Below are 20,629 nucleotides of genomic sequence, written 5' to 3' on the forward strand. Positions count from 1 at the left end.
AAAAATATGTTCCGGTTGAGAGGAGAAAGTGGAATTTGAAAAAGAGAAGGACAAGGGAGTGAGGCAGCAGTTTGTCAGTAGCCTATACAGTCCTACCCGGCCTGCCTTTGCTGACGATACTTACACCGCTTCTGCTGATGATACAACTCTGCTTACATCCTTCACTCCTCCCTCCCACTCCTACAAGCTGTTTTTAACACTGCACAAGATACCTTATGTCAACTGAAACGTGTTCTGAATGCTGACAAAACTAAATTCAGACTGTTTACAAACTCACAAACAGGCCTAAAAAAGGAAAATGATATGAGGAATTACACTAGTATGGCAATTTCAAATGCTCCTCTTCACAGGGCATGTTTCAGCACCTCGCTGAGAAGTTAATATGCATGTTTTATCCAAATTAATAATACATTACATGCAGAGTTTATTTCCTACTGACCGGTTTCAAAGGATATCAGTTATTTTTAGTTATCTGAATATTTGCACAATCCCAAAGGATCAACTGTGCATCAACTATGTGAATGCAAATTTTGTTATTAAAGTTAGGTATACCAAAGCCAAATCCTTTCCACAGCATCAGTGTTTTTTTGTACTGCTGTTTTCTTTTTTTGTACCAAACCTAAATGTGCCCAAAGCAAGCAGTATTAAAAATAAGTCAAACTGGTATCAAATGGTGGGCTACAAAGTGATGTAGTGGTCAGCAAGAGGGTCACCAGTTCAACTCCGGCTGCAGCTCTTGTTTAGTGGAATTTGCATGTTCTTACTGTGTCAGTGTGGGTTAAACCTAAATCTCTCCGGAGGACCTGGAGGGATTTACGTTTAGACCCGAGTTTAGATAAAATGGTCAAATTCATAGTCTCATTTAATTCTTCATAAAAAAAGGCTCCAGCCCCTGCGACCCAAGTTCGGATAAGTGTTTATGGTGAATGAATGAATAAACTTCAGGTGCTAATTGTAGACTGACATTCTTGATGCAATGTCTGTTGGATATATTTCCATGAAATGTGGATATTCGTGGTCCCAGAAGGAATTCCTAATGACTTTGGTGATGATTCAGACATTCATGTCACACTGTAATAACTTTTTCTCAAAGCAAAAATCAACATATAAAAATTAGGTCTATGACAATATACCATAACTGCAAAACTAATGACATCCCCATCAGCCTCAACTGCAGTTTGTCTTAGGATAATCAGCAAATGTTACCATGTTAACATGCTAAACTAAACATGGTGTGCACTATACCTGCTCAACCTTAGCATTGCCAATGTGAGCATGTTAGCAAACTAGCATTAACACGGCTTAACGCACCATTAAAGTCACACAGAGCATGGCTGTAGACTCTTGTTTGACATTGACCAATCGTGTCGATTAAGCTTCTGGGTCTCTAGTATAGCTAGCTAATATACTGATAACGGATATCGGATAACAGCTAAGACCTCCTTTTCTGTTTACCAGTCATTGTTTATAGTCCGATTAGCAACTTCACCAATACTTTTTGCATTTTCAGGTCCATTAGACATTTCGGCTAAACAGATTGTCATTTAACAATACCCAATGGGTTCCAAGATTGCATTTCGGCCAATATGTTCCACCTCTAGCTGTCCATACAGCCTGTTCACCTGCAGTCAACCAAACCCCGCTCAGATACCATTTTCAATACTTCTCGGACTGCAAGCAGCAATCAGACCGCTTCTGATACCAAAATCAGTTGTCAGTGTCCCTTTTCTTACAGATTATGCATTCACTTGTTGATATCTGTTTGACCGGTATATGACAGCAGAGAAAGAGGAGGTTCCTGAACCAGAAAACACTGCAGTTACATAGTATGCACCAGAGTGATTTTGATTTGATTTCTTTGAATGTTTGGGAGTCGACCTGGAAGTTCCCTAGAAGACGTGTGCACCCCACTAAAATGACTACTGAAGGATAAAGCAATTTTGACAAAAATACACTCACTGTGATGGATTGCCTATCTCAAGCAAGTTTCAAATCTTTTTGCAATTTGATTTAGTTGCTGTCGAAGCTGAATGGGAAAAATATGTCGACCTGAAAAGAAGAAAAAGCTTGTGCAAAGTGGACTGAAATGCATACAAGGTTTTCTTCACACATAAGTCAGGTTTGCTCCTTTTGCTGAGACAGACTGCTTTCTTCTATCGCCATGCTAGCACCTGATTAAGTTGTTTTATATTCACATGCATCACCCCTTCTTGTCTTAGCCACTATAGCACTGAGCTGCATTACTGACTCCACCTCTGTCTCTCATCAGTGTCACCTTTTATGCTCGAGCCGACAGCCACCCCTTCCACTGCCCGACTTATTCCACACTTCAGTTTTCTATATAAATATATAAGGCCACTCTGGGTCTACTTATTCACTATTTTCTTACATTGCTGAAAAAAAAAAAAAAAAGAGTTGGAAAATTACTGTTTGCTGTCCCAGGATTTGTTTTTGTTATCTGTCCCTGAGGTCAGAGCTGAATTAGGCAAAAGTGCCTTTATGTACTCTGCTCCCTCTTCATGGAACCGGCTGCAAAATTATTTAAAGCTGAAAGCTCTCTCCGTGAGTTTACACGGTTAATGAAGGTTCTTGTGGCAGACTCAATAAGGAGCTGTCTTTGCTTTGTTTAGTCAAGATTTAAATAGGTTTGGCAATGAGCCTGCTGGTTTGACGCTCAAGTGTTGCCTATTGGATTGCTTATAAAGTAGTCTCTGGGCTACGTGGCTTTGATTGTATTTTCTTTTGTGTGTTTTCCCTCTCAGAGACTTTCATGTTTGTCTGGATGCTGCATCTTGGTTGGCGTCCCTTGATGGAAGAGATTTTTAATCTGTTGGGCTGCCCAGTTTAAATAAAGGTTAAATAACATTTGGACAGAAGCTCGTCTTCACATTAACCCTTAATGACTTCGCCTTCCAGCAATCCAGTTTGATTCATCTTGAAAACTGTATTTTTTTTTTTAACATGCTGTGTTTCTTCGTCCTTGCACTTTCTTATCTGCAGATCCAGAGAGTTGCAGCTAACAAGAAAGAGGATGACCGCGAGTGCAAATGACAGGAGTGGACAAGAAAGAAAGAGTGAGGGGGAGTAAAAGAGAGAGGGTAGTTATATCCTAGGGTCATTAGCAGCATTTCAAAGTCACCCCGTCTTTCAGCGTATGCTGTTTGACAGGCCCTGCCAACAGAATTAGGGATGAGGGATGATGGTGCCGTGATTAGATGTGTAACTCAGGGGAAAGACAGGGCTTGATCCATGGTTACAGCACACTCACATACATGCATGCAGCAGGAAGAAAACGGAGGGGGATAAGACGAGATATGATAACCCCAGTCTTAAGAGGTGGTCAGTCATTGATTAGATAGCCCTGAAACTCTCTATTTCAATGCACAGTCCTCACGCTAGTCCGTCTGATAAACACCACGGGCTCCCCTGGCTCCCTCTATGAGTGAATTGAATTCCCAAATTACCAGGCTTAAGATAACATACCTGGCTAAATTGCCGCTCTTTATAAGTCTCAAATCTCTTTGTAGATATTCATCAAAGGCTGTTTCACTCCTGATGCGGAGAACACAGGAGATGGGAAACAGGAGAACAACACACAATGTGGTTCGTATTAAGGCCTCTGATCTTCTATCTCGAGTCCCTCGTTTTCCGCTACATTCCTTTAGCCAGGGGTGATGTGTGGGAGAAGAAAGGGAGGGGGGGTGGCATCCTCTCTGCCAGCGCAAAATATGTGCTGAAGCCTCGTTGTTAGCTTCTGCAGGAAAGTGGAGGGCAGCTGATGCTTTCTCTGCCGCCACTTCTTCGGCCTTTTATTACAGTGTAACATGACCTAGCTTTACATGCGCTCCAGTGCAATTGTAGCTTTCTCTGCATTACTACATTACATACTTGCAGTTCATCTTACAGCTTCCTCTCCTGACGTCGACTCTGGAGCAAAGTCTGAAGTTTCCATCTGCCTGGTGCCAAATGAATGCCAGTTATAGTAGTGTTTGTTGGATAAACTGAAAAGGGTCCATCTGTTGGCTGCAGACTAACTCAAAGGCACACCCACTCCAACATTAACCCTACACACAACCAACGTGCCCACTCAAATACATGGCTGAGACGAGGGAATACCATCCAGGAGTAGGAGAAAGAACTGGATGGTTCATCAGATGCCAAAACTTCACAGTAGGGTTGGCCGATTAGACGAATATATATTGGTGATTGGCTGAGTGGATTCCAAGTTGATTTTTAAGGGCAACACACACCTGCATGAATATATTGCGGGTTGATGGGCTGACAAAGGCCAGTTGGAAAATTTTGTCATTTTGCCCAACCCTACTCTAAAGTGGTACCTCTTTACCTCTACGGGACTTTATTCCTCATCTCAACATTCATAAAGTAAACAGTAAAACAAAGCTGCTCACATTGGGGTACAATCTGTCTGGAATTTTCATTCACGTGCATTTTATTAGCCACTGCAGTGTCTTGCCAGATGATGTCACATTTTATTGTGGGAAAAGTTAAAGCCAGGGTGAAGTTTTTTAGCCAGATGTGTCAGGGTTTTTTTTTTTTGCTGGACCAACGCAGTGGTATTAATAAAATGGACAAGGACGCTGCCTCGTGTCTCGGGACGCACAAAATATATCTGACTGAGATATCAGCCAATAATAGGGCATTCATTTTACTGTTAGAGCTGGGCAATAATCCTCAGCCATGAGGAGCAGGCAATTGTGCGTCCCTACTTGTTTCATACAGAAGCTAAAGCATTAAGAAGCATTTTTGTAACTGTGCAAGGCAGAGCTCACAGACACTATATTTGAGTTTCAGTGGGTGTCAGACCAAAAGCAACCCTCCATAACAAAAAACAGGGGAAAGTGTTCAGTGTTCAGGTACCAGTGAGACGATTAAATACCATCCCGGATACTGAGTCTGAATAAATCCAGGGTCTTGAAAGCTTACCAGACACCAAAACAATGCACAGAGATTTAAACACTATGAGAAAAACTCTTAAAAGTCATTATGGTGGTAATGACTTTATTTCATTATGACTATTGTGCGGTAGACAGTAGAAATACACCATTCATGGAGTAATCTACCAACAGTATATGCTTGCACATTTAGTCATGGAAAAAATGATCAGACCACCCTTGTTTTCTTCAATTTCTTGTTCATTTTAATGCCTGGTACAACTAAAGGTACATTTGTTTGGAGAAATATAATGATAACAACAAAAATAGCTCATAAGAGTTTAATTAAAGAGCTGATATCTAGCCATTTTCCATGGTTTTCTTGATAATGATTTTGGTTATTATCAAGAAAACCAGGCATTAAAATGAACAAGAAAATAAAGAAAACAATGGTCTGATAATTTTTTCCATGACTCTATGTGATTGGTCAACGCAGCATGTTGCTGGATGACATAGCAGGTAAAGTTTTACTTGTTCTTGTATACATTAGACTTTCTGATGAATCAGCTCTGAGCTGAGCTGTCTGTACTCAGTCTGCAGCCAGTCCAGCTCAGGCTGCTGGTAATATGTGGAGAGCTTTAAAGGGCAACTTCACCGTCATATTCAGCTAGAACCCATACTCCTAGCATATCTAAAAAAAATTAATAAAAAAAGCAACACAGGAGGAACAAGGAAGCAACGACTGTAGGGGGCTTGAGGGGTCAGGGCACATGGGGACACTGACTGACATAGGTGGTGGTCAGAGCTAACCAACCAGAGAAACTGCTGCCAGACTCTGCTTAACACACAAATCATCTTGCCAGGTCGCTGGCTGATAACATGTAAATGCCTCGCTGCAGAATCTCTGTTTTATCCTCATGTCAAACTTCAAAACTGCACTTCACTTCTGCTCACTTGATCCACTCTCTGTGTGAACAAGTTTTAGATGAATACGTATTTCATTTTATTAAGGCTGTCAAATACTTCAATACTTTTTCGGTACTATGTGTTCAAAAAGAGATGATCTGCGTTACTTATACACTCGATACTATCAAAAGTACCAAAGATATGAAAAAACAGATCTACAATGACATTTTCAACCCAAGGCTGCACAGATGAAACGATAGTTCAGTGTGTTCAGTGACTTTTTCTGAACCAGCACTGTGAGCAGGTTCAAGATTCAATTTTGTGTGCCTAGGCCTTTTTTTTTTGTTTTAGCTGTAGTATGGAATGAAGTTCCTAGTATTGCATTTTTCTGGTATTGTGAAAACCTTACATCTTTACAAAAAATGGCACTGAAAACAAGTATGGTAACATGTCTAATGGAGCATACTTAGGTACTGTTAGCAGTCATAGATTAAGCAAGGCTAGTAAAAATGATTGACAGTTAACAGCCCTTGGCAGGTGAGCCAAAGAGTTGATCTCAGTCTCTGTTCCTGAGAAAAACTGGAAACAAACCATCAACTAGACAGGCAAATAAAACAAAGTTCTCCAGTGTTTCCTACATAATTGTGCTCTTGTAAGAGTGGAAAAGCCTGTGAAACAGACACTTCAGCTCTCCAGTGGAACCTGTACTAATGAAATAGTTTTAGGTGTGCTGGAAGCTACTCAAATGAAAAATCCACCTTTAAACACATAAACCTGAAGGAAGTCTGGTCCCATTTTGTTGTTTAGTGAGTGTTTAGGGCTCTGCTTTTCAAGATTAAACAGCGAGAGCTTCTCTCTAGAGGCTCCGGTCTGCAACGACATGCATTCATACTGGCAGCAATCCATCGTAGCGGAGGTATACTAAAATATTTCACCAGTGACAGCATTCATGATAGACCATAATGCATGCAACCCTAAGGCATGTTTAAAGGGGCAAGTGAATTTACTCTAGACTGGAAAAGAAATCCTGCTATAACTCTCTTTACACACAACTTAACCCCTTCTGAACCCGAAAACCTGTCCACAGGTTTTTAAAAGCACATTTTCTTTTTTCTTTATAATCACTGAAATTACACCAGTTATCATATCCAGAAACTGTAAAAGCAGAAAATATCATTGAATTGTCACATTTCTTACGGCCCTTGAATGGACCATGTGAGACAAATGCTTCTATGAGCAGAAACCTAAGCTTAAAACAGTGCCAATAAAAAAAAATCACTTCAGCAATCAACAGAGCAGACGAGAGGTCAAGAGAGGTTGTAAGAAAAAAAAGTATATATATATATATATATATATATATACCTATATATAGATATAGATATAGATATAGATATATATAGATATAGATATTGATATCGATATGTATAGCAGGTGGTCACTTGGAAAAAGTTTGTATAAATAGTTCCTATGTCTTTCTAATTATTATATAATAAATTACCAAAGAAAATTCACCTATATTATGATATATGGCATTATAACTGTGTTCTACTGCACAAAAGACATTTTTTGTTCTCTCTACTTTTTGCCATGATCGTGCTGTTCGCATAGAGGTACAGGACTTATATATTGTAGAGAAAAACAAGGTTGCAGTGAGCAAAATGGGACAGGAGCAAAAACCACCTCAATATCAACAAGTTAAAGCACATTCTCAGGAATTCTGGGAAATGTAGTAACTAACTGAAGATGACGAGAGAGGCTGAGGGAAAGTGGCTCCAAAAAAAAAAAAAAAATTACATGCGCTTATTCACAAAATAACAGAATGCATTGGACATCCCAGTCTGATGATTTACAACAGCGTAGGAGCAGCTGAGGATGGAATTTTCCTCTGAGGCAGGGCGTTCCACTCTTTTACCAAACGGCAAGGGAAACTCCAGTGTTCACACTTGCGCACACACACATTCCTGCACAGATGCACGCATAAAAACAGCCAACAAAACCACACACATTTGTATGCATTTACGCATACATGCACTTGTTCTCTCCGTCTCTCCTTCTTCTTCCCCTTTTGCTCTTTTACAGCGGTTTCCTGCGTCTACCTCTCATGGTACATTCAGAGCATGAACACCCGGAGTCAGCAAGTCTGGACACAGCTGCTGAATATTCAGCTCTCTCTTTCTCTCACCATCTCTGTCTTCTCCCACCTTAAAACTCCCCCTCTCTCTCCAATCTTACTCTGCTCCTAGCTGTTTCTGCCTCCCTTCTGTAGCGCTCCGCAGCGCTGCCGCCGCTGCCTCTGTGCTCCACTTTCATTAAGGGGCTCTCCTCTGATAGCCCTTCATATAACACTTAATCATCATAACAATAAGAGCACTCTCTCCCCGACGAATCACCTCGAGGGGCCAGTCCTAAAGATCCTCCGCTAACTGATGTCATTAACTGCCAGGGCTGCTGATTGGCCAGAGCGGCGCAGGGAGAACCCGCCCCCAGGTGTTTGACGGAGGGCTCGGTGGGAGCACGCAGGTCGGACAGGCCAAGGACATTCCTCTTATGGATGAAGAGCCAAGAAAAAGACACACAGACACGAGTGCTGGTGGCGTGTACGCGGGCACAAAGGCTCTTGCCGGGAAGCAGAAGACAAGGCGTGTTTGGTTTTGCAGTCAAGAGAGAGATGAATAAGACTATTGAATAAGGGGGAGGGAGGTTTGAATAACAGTATTTTACATGAATGGATCTTCAGGGAAATGACTGCTCCGTCGCTCCCTCTGCTCTCTATTTTCAGCTGTGATTTGACAACAGGGTTGAGTATGTGTGTGTGTGTATGTGTGTGTGTGTGTGTGTTGCATTTTGGCTGATTGAGTCGATGCTGCTATCACGCTGTGGAAGCGACAGTGTGCCATATTATGTTGTTGTGGGTGTGTGCATAGATGAACAGTGACGGCGGCTTCACGCGGACATAAACGCACACAAACAAAACTGCGCGCACATACACACACACACACACACACACACACACAAACCACAGTGAAATCACAGCTGTTCTCAGTTGCTATGCGGCAGTCGCACCATCATCTCAGATAACACACATACGGGGTGTGAGACGGGGACAGTAACACCACACTTGGCAGGGTCGGAAGGTCACAGGGGTATTGTGACAAAGTTGCCTAGCAACAAACACAGAATTTCCAGTGTGTCCCCCCCAAACCAGATCTGAATGTAGTTTGGATGAATGTGGCGGCAGTCGATGATTGTTTTGCACCTGCGCTCTCAACATTAGAGGAGAAATGTGTTGAATGTGCTGGTACTGCATTACAGACCACAATAAATCTTGCACCATTGTTAGCACGCCACAGTGAAACCAGTTAGCCACAGACTTTCTGTGCAGCTACTGGTGCAAAAAGTATAACATAAAGTCCTGTTTTAGGCCACATTCTCACTGTTGAGAAAACTTCAGCCCAATTTGGCCCCTGCTAATCTGGAGCTAATGTTCCCTCTGTACTCTTCTGTGCTTTCCGAAATCGTCCCCTGAGGCTTGCTGTACCCCTGCACTCCTGTAACCCAGTACAGCAAGCCCCTGCAGACAACACTACTGAGCACAGAATACAGTAGCAGGAAAGTGACATTGACGACTACTTATAAAAACGTGTTTCATCAGGACTGCGGATAGCTCAGCCCATCTGTGTACTGAATTCTTTATAGGTTGTCACAGGAACACGGCTCCTGTCCTTTCTGCCTCTATCCCTTTGTGCACAGTGCTGTTCCAAAACATAAACAGGAAGCTGGAGAGGAAATTTAGGGTTCGGTAGAAGATGAATTAAGTTTTTAGGTTTAAAAAAATGCACCTGTCTGGCTAACCTAAGGCAGACTAGATCAGTTAAATAATGTGTATGTGTGACGTTGTGTTGTCCCCCCAATGTAGACTTTATATTACATGATTATTGTTTTCAATTAAGATCTCGATATGTCCAATTGCATTGAAGGCAGCACAGCAGCCAAACAAGAAAAGAGCACAGTCTCAATTATCAGATACCGGCGTCTGACATCAACGCAGAAGGCAGCCGTTGTATGCAATGCATCAGGTTTTCCATTGACTGTAACATAAACCCAATAATATGAGATGATTAGAGTAATTTCATTTGATAAGAAAAGAGCCAATCCATCAGCTCAGCGGGGTGCGAAAGCACAGTGCTCCAGCAAATCACTGCAGAGTGGTCCAGCAAAGAAGCTGATCTGGGGGACGTCCCGGTGGCTCATCGGTAGAGCACATACCATTAAGGCTTAGTCGTTAATGCAGCGGGCCCAGGTTTGAATCCGGCTCGGAGCTCTTTCCTGCATGTCTTCCCCTCTGTCTCATCCATTCACTCTGTATCTCAACCACTATCAAATAAAAAAGCTGATCCAGGGCGCAACTTTTGCTGCAGTGCAACTTCACCTGCAGTCGCTGCATTCACCGATCAAGTGCATGTCAGCACAAAGTCCTGGAAGATTACTTTGTAACATGAACCAAGTTTGTCACAATGAAAGACAAATTAATTATATAATGATAACCGGAGTTGTAAAATACGTTTTACAGTGTTTTGGCATCTGCTAAACCTCTTACTGCATTAAAGGAGTACTTCACCCCCATATGCTCACTACCGTTTCACGGTTGCAAAGGCGCAAAACTCATTCATGCGAGTGCAGACGAGTAGTACGCCTGGTTTAGTAAAAATGCATGTTTGGGAAGCAGGGAGCATACCACTAGATAAATGAGGCTTGGATTACACTACCAGAGTTATGCGAGTTTGTTAATGGATGTTTCAATATTGTTTTCTTGCTGCCCCAATATACTTCCATTTTTCAAGTTTTCTTCATGATTTCAGGGTGTCACATGGTGAGTAAGTGGTTTGCAAATGGACATTTTGTAGGTGAATTCCTTTAATGTGATTCCTTGATCCAATTTCATGTCTCATCTGTGGCTCAAACAACACACTCCCATCACTGCAGCTCCCTGCGCTGCTTTAGCAAGCTGTTTTCAGTCTCTATCCAGGCTACATCCCAAATTCAGCCTGCAACTGATACTACCACACACACAACAAAAAAATAATATGCTTATTTATAGTATAGCACCTTTCACAAGAAAAAAAAATACTGCAGATTAATATAATTTTCCAATCTTAAAAGAAGTTTGCCATCAGCTGTCTCTTACAAACTTCATGCAAGTGTAGTTCTTAGCTACTGTAGTAGCCCTGTATTCCCGTTTTCCTGATCTATAGGTTTAAATACTTTATCTGTTAGCTGTTGTGCACACACAATCATACATTACTCACTTAATATATGAGTTCTATAATAAAACACAAAAAATGAGGGGCCTCCTGAAGACTCAATAAATATATTTTCTACAAAACAAGTAAAAAATAATTAAGTTGGCCGGTTCGGAATGACTCAAAACAAAGTGCTGCATGCTCTAAAACCATCATAAAATCAATAAAAGTCATTTCTAAAAATTGAGTTAAAGGCAGTGGCCTCTGTGTTTACCTCACTTCCTTGCTTTAGTGCGTGATGTCACATGTCAGCACCCTCTGTCTCCTCCGTCTTTGCCGTCTCTTTCCACTGTGTGCAGTGGAACAAAGCAGAGATGGCAGAGAAACTTATCTTTAAAAAGAAACTGCACAGTGTTGTGGAATAATTTGGTAAACTGTCACAGAGAGCGAATCCTATCTCAGGGAATGCCACTCAGACAAACACACACACACACACACACACGCACACACACACACAAGCTTACGAGCATGCACACACACAGGCACTTTGGTGTTTACATCATATGGGAAGGTATTTTTTCCCCTCACACTGCCAGGGAACAGGCCCACGCATGGACACACAGACGCTGACTAAGGCCCTAAGACTGCTGGGGGGTGGGGGGGGTGAGCGTGTGTGTGTGTGTGTGTGTGTGTGTGTGTGGGGTGTGTGTGCACATGTATATAATTAGTTGTGTATCTATGTCCAGCTTGTTGAAATGAAGTTCGGACATCATTTGGACTGCATCTGTTATGCATTTGAGCTTTTATGTGTATGTGTATTATAATTGTGTTTATTTATGCATATATGTGTGTGTGTGTGTGTGTGGGGGGGGGGGGTATCAAATCATGCTGCTCGGTGTTAAGCTGTTGTGTGGTCAGTAGAACGTACAGTGGACTGTTTGTGGTTTGGTCTTAGCAGGGCCGAGTTAAGGCTAATCAGTTTATTAGGAAAATCTGCATATTTTGTGTTTTTGCGTGTGTGTGTTTATACCATTTGCATGTGTGTTGCAGCTCAGCTCATAAACTGTTAAGTCACTGTGTGGTGTGATTTCCCTTCAGTTTAGGGTTTGAGGTTAGAGAGAAAAGAGAAAAAGTGGGAGCGGACGGCAGAAAGACAAAGTGTGTTTGTGTGCGTTTGTGTTTGAGTGTCTGTTAAAAGCTCCCAGTCCTCCCATCCAGCGTCAGATGGCTGATGTTCAGAGCTTCAACCACAACGCTTGGAGAACACAACAGGCGGCCTATTCAACCCAAGACACAAATAGAGCGCTCTTCCTCTGTGCTTGAGTCAAACGGCGAGCCTAAAACAGATATTTTCGTTGAGAGCTGAAGAAGGCCGACCACCAAATCGCTCCTCTTTCTCCATGACGCTGTGTTTTCTTTTGCTAAAAATAAGATCTGGCACGTACGGTATCTGTGGAGACGACCCAGCATCATCTCTTTCTCCTTTCATTCACTGCCTGCCTGTGATTGTTGGCGAGTGTCGGGATGAGAATCAACAAAAGGTCAGACAGTCGCAGACAGAGGGCAGCAAGGCGATGGAGTTACCAGTTGCGAGACACTGGGGTATTCATTTCAAATAGGAGCCACTCTCAGGGGGCCGCAACAGGCTGGGACTGTGTGTGTGTGTGTGTGTGTGTAACGAGCATGTTTGAATGCCTCATTTTGCATATAGGGTTACTTTTTGTCTTTATTATGCAGTCAGGTAGGATAAGTTTGAACCTCTTCTTGATACACTGATTTGGTGCTCTATAACTCAAGAAATAGTTTTTAGAAATCCCTTCAAAATACCACATTAGGACACCAATACCTTGAGGAGCACCACAGAAGAAATCCATGCTGTGATTTGAACTCAAAGACTTTTCACATTATGGAGATTTCTGCAAGAAATGCATTTTTCAGCAATGGTGCTTAATTCTGTTCTAGAAATAGCTGAAAAACACCCTTAGTGTTAATATACATAGGGACGCCATATATCCCTTAAAATCCCTAAAGTTTCATGAGGCTGTGATTATCCTAGAGGTCACAACAGGACATTTTATACAGGTCAAGTTTTTAAAAAAAAAAACACTCACTACAATAAAATGTTACTATGTTAGTCATCATTCATGAATCAAGATAGGCCCATTGAATCCACGCTTTACAGTGATGCCAAATTTATGCAATTCAAAAACTGTTTAGAAAGCCCAGTATGCAGAAATATTCAAATACAATACGCAAAAATAACACATTTGTACTGCAAGAGAAAAACTATAAGGGATTTGCATGAAGTGGGCTTGTCTGTAAGTTGGGGGTCTCATGGGTACCCATTGAATTCCACTACTGATATCTTTAGGGCCGGATGTCAAGGGACCCCTTTGAAAAACTGGCATGTAAGTTTTCTCTTGCTGAAATTTAGTCTAATTTGGAGCATTATTTAGTCCCTTGTTAGCCCTAGTTGGTACATATGGATTCCTCAGGTGTTCTAGTTTCATGCGATACCTTAACTTTACTGTGTGTGCCTTCAGAAAGAAAGTCGGCCGAGACATTTATTTTTTTATTTTTTTTATTTAAAGTTAATCAATTGCCAACAACAATCAAAAAGATTTGTTTGTAAATCCAAAAGTGTGCAGGGCGGACCTACAATGACTGTATCGGTCGCCATTGGCCATTCTCAATTAGAGTGACGGCTTGGCGGGCGACTGGCCAATAGAGACGTGTCTTACATCTTCTAGTGTAGGTCCCACCCACAGGATTCAGCTCAACAGGAAGCAAAACTTTTGGATTTGCAAACAAAAGTTTTTGATTTGTATCATTTTTTAATTAAAAAAGAATTTCAAATTTTTACTTGTAATAGAATATTCTTTGATTGCACTGTTGATGGTTTTGCTCTTAAACCTATTCTCTTTGACTGCATAATTAAGACACAAAAGCAACCTCATAGCTGCTAAGAATAACACATACAGAACAATCAAGTATCTATTAGCTGTGAAGTCTTTTCACTTTAAGGGGGAAAAGGAGGGAAAAAGAGGAGGAGGAGAAGTAAACACATTATATAAATCAGATGGTCCCTGAGGTCATTTTTGTCTCCACACACGATCATGCATGCCAACACACACACACACACACACACACACACACACACACACACACACACACTGCATATGGCTGCATGCACTTATGACATCACTGTAGCTAGCCAGAAAGACAGGAGCGTCCGAGAGAGCCAAGCTGACGTCATCCCATTCACTCAATGTCAATTACGTAATCATGGGGTCCAACGCCTGCAGGACAGGCATGCTGTGTGTGTTTTTTTGTGATCGCATGCAGGGCAAGAACACATAATTGCAATCTCATGTGTGAGAGGAGACATAAAATGAGGCATGCTGATGACATCATTAGCGGGAGGCGGCCTGGCGTGAGCGTGGCGGCTGTGACATGGCGAGAGTGTTTGGGTAGAAGAGGAGGAGACAGAGAGAGCTGCAAACAGAGGAGTTATGCAACGCAAATCCAACTCAACAGACTAGAAAGGGCCCTTTTTTTGCCTTTTCTCTGTGTGTACAGTGTATACACAGTGTGGGGATGTGTGTGTGTCTTAAGTGACTTTTCTCTCGCACTTTTACTTGAGGCGAAGAGTGCATTAAAAACACACAAGCACTCAAGCATACTGCTGAAAAGCACACTGAAATCTACACACAGACACATGCATATACGTACACACTCACTCCCCCCCCCCCCACGTATAAACAAAGCTTCCTAAGGACAGGAAATCCTTCCACCCACGTTCCTGTGTTGCTTGGCAACCAGAGCAGCGTCACCGTGTGCATGCCTCCACCGCTGAAAACAACACACAGGAAGACTGAGACACAAACTGCAACTCCTTAAACTCCGCTCCTTTAAAAGCACCTAAAAATCACCAGAGCCGAGCAGGCTGATACTCACCACAGCTGCCCTACGATTCGTCAGCTATGGATCTAAACCAAACATGACATCACCCCTTGTAAACATAAAACACTTTTTCCCCCCATTTATAAAGTCTATTTTTACACCCGCTGACGTCTTTCTGTGCGTGTGTGCTCATGCCTGTTTCTCAGTTTGTCAGTGTGTATTTATGTGCACGCATTTGTGCGCCGCTGTGCAAGGATGCGACCGGCAATAGCTCAGCACGACTAAGTAGAGAGAGGCTAATTGAGCCGAGGTGCCCATCACTGTGGACAATGAGTCCATTTCAAATCAGCAGGAGGCCTATTGAAGACGATTATAACCTGGGGGATACAGAGGAGAATTATTCTTCTAAGCCATTTTGGTCACTTAGGCCGGCTGTGTTTCCACTGCAATTTAAAACCTTGCTTTTAACTCTACAGTTGTTTTAACACATGAATCAGTGCATGAAAGGTAAAGGTCACCTACCTATACATGAAACGAAATTAAATTGTGAGTGCAAAAACTCAGTCATTAACTCCTAACTACCCAAGTGTATAAAAAGCAAAGAAAGAAAGGTCGACACAGCAACAAAAATAAAAAAAAAGATGACAACGTATTTCATCAAACTGTTTCATAGTGAAAAATTGCAATGTGGACACAAAGTCACTTTCAATTAAAGTTGGTGCAAGTAACAGTAAAGCAATGGCATCAAAGATACATAGAGTTTAAATGCTATATTGCCTAATCCCAAAACATCCAACCACTTCACTGTGAGTGTTTGGAAAGTCAAAATGGTATGGTATGACGCTCCTCTGTTGCATTTTTCTAGAAGTTATTAGACGTGCATAAAATATAATTTGATTCAATTTCATTGTGCAAGATGAAGAGCTCCACCGATTATCAATGTCACATTTGGCCGATCAAGAGGTGGACTTTACTCCTATTTTAATACTTGTCGACATGGAAGGAATAGTGGGATGGTAATTGCAAAAAAAGACAAAAGGGTGATTTTAGCTGAATTTAATTTACTTTGCTCGGCAGCTAGATTCTTGCGATATCACGAAATGACACAAATCGTTCTAGCCAGGCTTTCAATCGTCGCAGCCAATCAGTGTCTGGTGAAGAGCTGCTGGCAGCTATGTGTCCAAGATGACTGTTCATTCGATTCAAACCAACAATGTTGGCTCCTTAAGAGGTTAAAGTAGATGCTGCAGTAGCATCAGTGACATCAGAAATGGAGAGCGTTTCTTTATTAAATAAACAGCTTTTATCCCAAGTGGTTTTCCAGCACGGACGGTGTGTGGCGTTGATAGACAGATGGTTCATCCAATCACCTGCCAGGTATTTGTTTTCCAAACAGTTTCCAATGACGGCTTCCCAGATGGTTCTGTGCAAAAATCCACATGGCAGCATCAGGTGCGTATTTAGCAACAATACACTATACAATTCAAGGTCGCCAATTATTCAAATACTAATCAGTGAAAGCATGTGTGGAGTTGCATGAGCATCCAGGTGAATCTGCCTGGTGAGTATTATGATGTTTACTATGCTGATAAATAGGCTAGCTAGCTAGTTAGCTGTTCAATTGAGAAAGATTTTGCCCAAGGTGCTTTGCCAAGGCATTTCTGTAGTATCTTTGTAAGCTGGGAAGAAATTAAAACATTTTGAGTGTGTTTTAAAAAAAAACATTATTAAACAAAATATCTTTGGGTTTTGGACTAACAAAATAGGAAATTTAAAGACATCAGCTTGGACTTTGAGAAACTAGGAAAGACATTTTTCACTATTTTTTGACATTTTATAGACCAAATATTTGTGATTAATTGAGAAAATAACTGACAGATACATTCATAAAAATGAATCGATAACTGCTGCCCCTGTGGCAAAACCGTGTAAATACAATGTCTGGTTCCGTCACTTGATGGACTCAGAATGACTTTTTCCAGGATGATCCAGGAAATTTACTACATGAAAGTTGAACTTGTTTGGGTCCATGCGCCACTGAGCAAATTTTATGAAATGAACCACTTCTCTTTATATATCTATGCTATTTGTTCCATGTTCTTGAATCACGTTTTCATTGACCAAAAGATGAATGGTTAATGACTGAAGTTGCTCTCCTAATTTTTTCTTCTTTAGGAGGGTGGGGGTGTATGATGCCTTTAATTAGTTCAGCTATATTTAGTGGGCTTGGATCCGGTGGGAATCAAACCCTTGACGGTAGTGGCAGCACCATGATGTACTGTACTGAGACAAAAGTGCCACACTCTTGCAAAGACAATGGCTGTATCTTTACATTACTGCAGCTCTGGGAAACGCAACAACTCACTGTACTATATGATCACATTACAAAGGCACAACACCATGAATCTTGTGGCAGTGACATGCCGAGAAACAATGTCAACCCTGTACTTTCTATGTCCTCTTTTCACTGAGTAAACACACTAAAAGTCCATCTCACATACAAAACAAACAAGTCTGATAAATCAGCCCTCATAGACATATCAGTATCCATCAGTATCAGCATATATGTTGTCTGATATGCACCAATATGAAAACTTTTTTACAAAACATATCATGCAAAAAAAGGCTTCAGGTTATTAAGAAATAGTGTCATCGTCACATAGTTTGTTCAGCAGAGTGGCAGACAAATAAAATGCAAAGAAAATAAATAAAATGTATTGCATGTTCAATGTATTATAATTGAATATTCTTCGGTAAAGTTGTTTTTTTTTAAGAAAGCAGCCTTCTGCAAAATCAGTGCACAATCCATACAAAGAAACCCATTTTAAATCAAGCTCATATATTAATTTTATAGCAACCACAGTGTAAATATTTTGACTTAGAAATTCAGCATCAGTCTCAAAAATCAGGCTCTCTAGATAAGTCAGAATATTTTTTATCACTTTTGCTGCTAAGTTGCACTTCTGTAGTGTTTACCTTTCAGAACTGTATGTCCCTCTGCAGTACACTCTTTTTTCTGACTGTGCAGTTTAGACACTCTGCCATATGGCTCATGGGCCTCTGCTGACCAGAGCAGTGGGTTATAGTGTAGCTCCAGGCATAGCTAATACAATCAGAAATATTAAAAGAGCCACTTTTGAGTATTTACGCTGAATAAATCATGCGCTGGCGTCTGTGCTTTTATTCAAAACACAGACTATTCAATTCATTCACACATGAATTATAGATCCATTATGGACTGTTTTAGCTGCGTTGAGGGAATCCGACTAACAACAGTTGTTCTGAGAGCACTAACCCACTGAGCCATCCATACCAATTATCTGTGTCTAGGGTGGAGTCTGGATTCAATATTCAATTTACACAATTCAATCTCACATCAGAGCTTCCAACTGAAAAAGTACTGGTGTCAAAAGAGCTATAACGGACAAAAACAGAGCGGGCTTGCCTCGCAGAAACTCAACTGTCTCCAAAGTGAAAAAGAAGCGGGCTAACTGAACGTCACACCGCAGGGGTGTCCATTGAGAGACAGGAAGAGGTGGAGGGGCGAGAACTCCATTGAGCGCAGCCATGGGGGGTCAATATGTGAATGAACGTTTGGCATGGAGGTGAATTATGAATGAGCAGCACTCGGAGCACTCCTGGAGAGAGCATGTCAGCCCCCGTCTCCTTCACTCCATCTCCTCCGCTTTCTTTCCATCTCTCCTCCTCCTCCTGTCCTAAAACCTCCATCATCCTTTCTTTCCTTTTCCGTCTCTGTTTCATCCCTCGCTACTGGATTAATCTTCTCATCTGCCTTATTCGCGGTCATCTGATCGCTCTTCCTCCCCTCCAGCCTTCCCCCTTAACCCTCCTCCACCTCCTGTCTCCAGACCAGAGGGGAGGTGGGAGGGGGGACGCTGAGGTAGACACACACGCCGTCTGTCTGAAGAGACGACAGAACATTCTTTCCCTGCACATACATATTTACACAGCCTCAGATGGGTACACACACTCACACACACACAGTAGCAAAAGATAATATAAAAGCAAACAGTCCTGCACGTGCAAAGCCAGACGCGTGCATTAAGTGAAACGCTCTCAGGCACTGACACACACACATTTCTCCCAGCTGTTCTGCTGGCCACAGAGCTTGTGTGTGTATGTCTGTGTGTGTGTGTGTGTGTGTGTGTATTCGTCTGTGTGTAATCCAATGTGCTGCTGCTCAGCCTGTGCCACGCTCTCTCCTCTGTTGCTGTGCGTCTGATCAGATCTGCCTCCCCTCAACCTGTTTGCCGTATATGGCACACACACACACACATGCACGCGCACTCTTTTACACACATATTCACACACACCAGAAGCTGCTACTATGTATCAAGCCTCATTCAGTGTTAAGGAAGAAAATAGAAAATCCATCCTTTGCAGCTTTTGCAACCTCAGAGCAAAGACTGTGTGTGTTACCTGCTGCACTGAAAAGTCTGCTTACACACACACACACACACACAGATATATATATAGAGAGAGAGAGTGAAGGAGTAAAGAAAAGGGGGGTAAAAATGGACTCTTATATGGGAGTGCTATCCTCCTCTTTCCCCTCACTCAACTTCAAGTAGCCTACCTGAGAAATGTGTGTGTTGGTGTGTCTGTGTGTGTGTTGGAATGGGATCATGCTGTTCCCTAAAAAGTATCCACTCCTTTTGATCCCTTCACTCCAGTTTACAGCGGTCAGCTCAGCTTGCATACACACTTTGGCCCCCTTTATAGCTTGTGGAAAACAACCCGAAAAACTCTCTCACACACACAAATATATATATATAGGCTACACACACACACACACACACATTTGCCCACCCCTCTCTCTCTCTCTCTCTCTCTCTCACACACACACACACACACACACACCTCCACTCTTCTTCCCTTTAAGTGCAGAGCCATGCAGCACATGTCAACACCCCGAGAGAGCGCGCACACAAACACGCACGCGCACAACCATGAAAGCCCCATAAAGTCACCTTAGGATCTTTCTGTGTTCCAGACGAGCCCCTTCTTCACAGTCTTCCTCTCCTCTGTCAGACTTCTCTCTCCTCCTCCTCTCCTCCTTTCCTTCCTTCCTTCTTTCCTTCCGTGCTGTCCGTCCTTCCTCTCTCTTCTCTTCTCCTCTTTTCTCCTCTCCTTTCCCTCTCTTCGTCTCGGTGCTCGGTCAGTTCCCAGCGTTTTTCCCGAGCCCCTCCATATCCGCCCCGCCAGTCGTTTCTACCACCGAGCGAGCGTACCTTCACACACACACACGCACACACACACGAGCCGCTGCGTTCCTATAGTCTCTCTCTCCCTCTGTTTATCCCTCTCTGCGCTCGCGCTCTCTCTCCTCTGTCGGAGAAGAGCTCGGCGAGTGTGTGCGAGTGTGTGTTTGTGTATGCTTGTGTGCGTGGACGTGTGTGTTTCTGTGCTCTGCCTTGCCCCGCCAGCAGCAGAGGACTTCCCCCGGCGCACGCCCTGGGTCCTAGCGCCGCTTGGGTTCACTGAAAGAATGCTATTGTGTACGGAAGGTATACCCAAAGATCGTCTATAAATTTGACAGGACCATTTTTTGTCCATTAATGGGTTTTTTTATTTTTTAAAACCATGTACTGTATTGCTGTAAAGGTGTTTGACTAAGACAAAGAATAAAAACAAATCATACAGATTGAACTCCCCCTAAATATGACC

The 20,629-nt window shown here is 42.2% G+C and overlaps 1 protein-coding gene across 1 annotated transcript in view; it reads right to left on the reverse strand.

The window, feature by feature from the left end:
* The window catches only part of ches1 (checkpoint suppressor 1), a 71,954-nt gene extending 51,608 nt beyond the window's left edge, over positions 1 to 20,346 (reverse strand). Inside the window, exon 1 of the mRNA XM_059355955.1 lies at positions 19,933 to 20,346. The gene's annotated coding sequence lies outside the window, so the exon portion shown is untranslated. The remainder of the gene's footprint in view (positions 1 to 19,932) is intronic.
* Positions 20,347 to 20,629: the final 283 nt, after the last annotated feature.

This window comes from Centropristis striata, chromosome 18 (genome assembly GCF_030273125.1).
Source record: "Centropristis striata isolate RG_2023a ecotype Rhode Island chromosome 18, C.striata_1.0, whole genome shotgun sequence".
Taxonomy (NCBI): Eukaryota; Metazoa; Chordata; class Actinopteri; order Perciformes; family Serranidae; genus Centropristis; species Centropristis striata.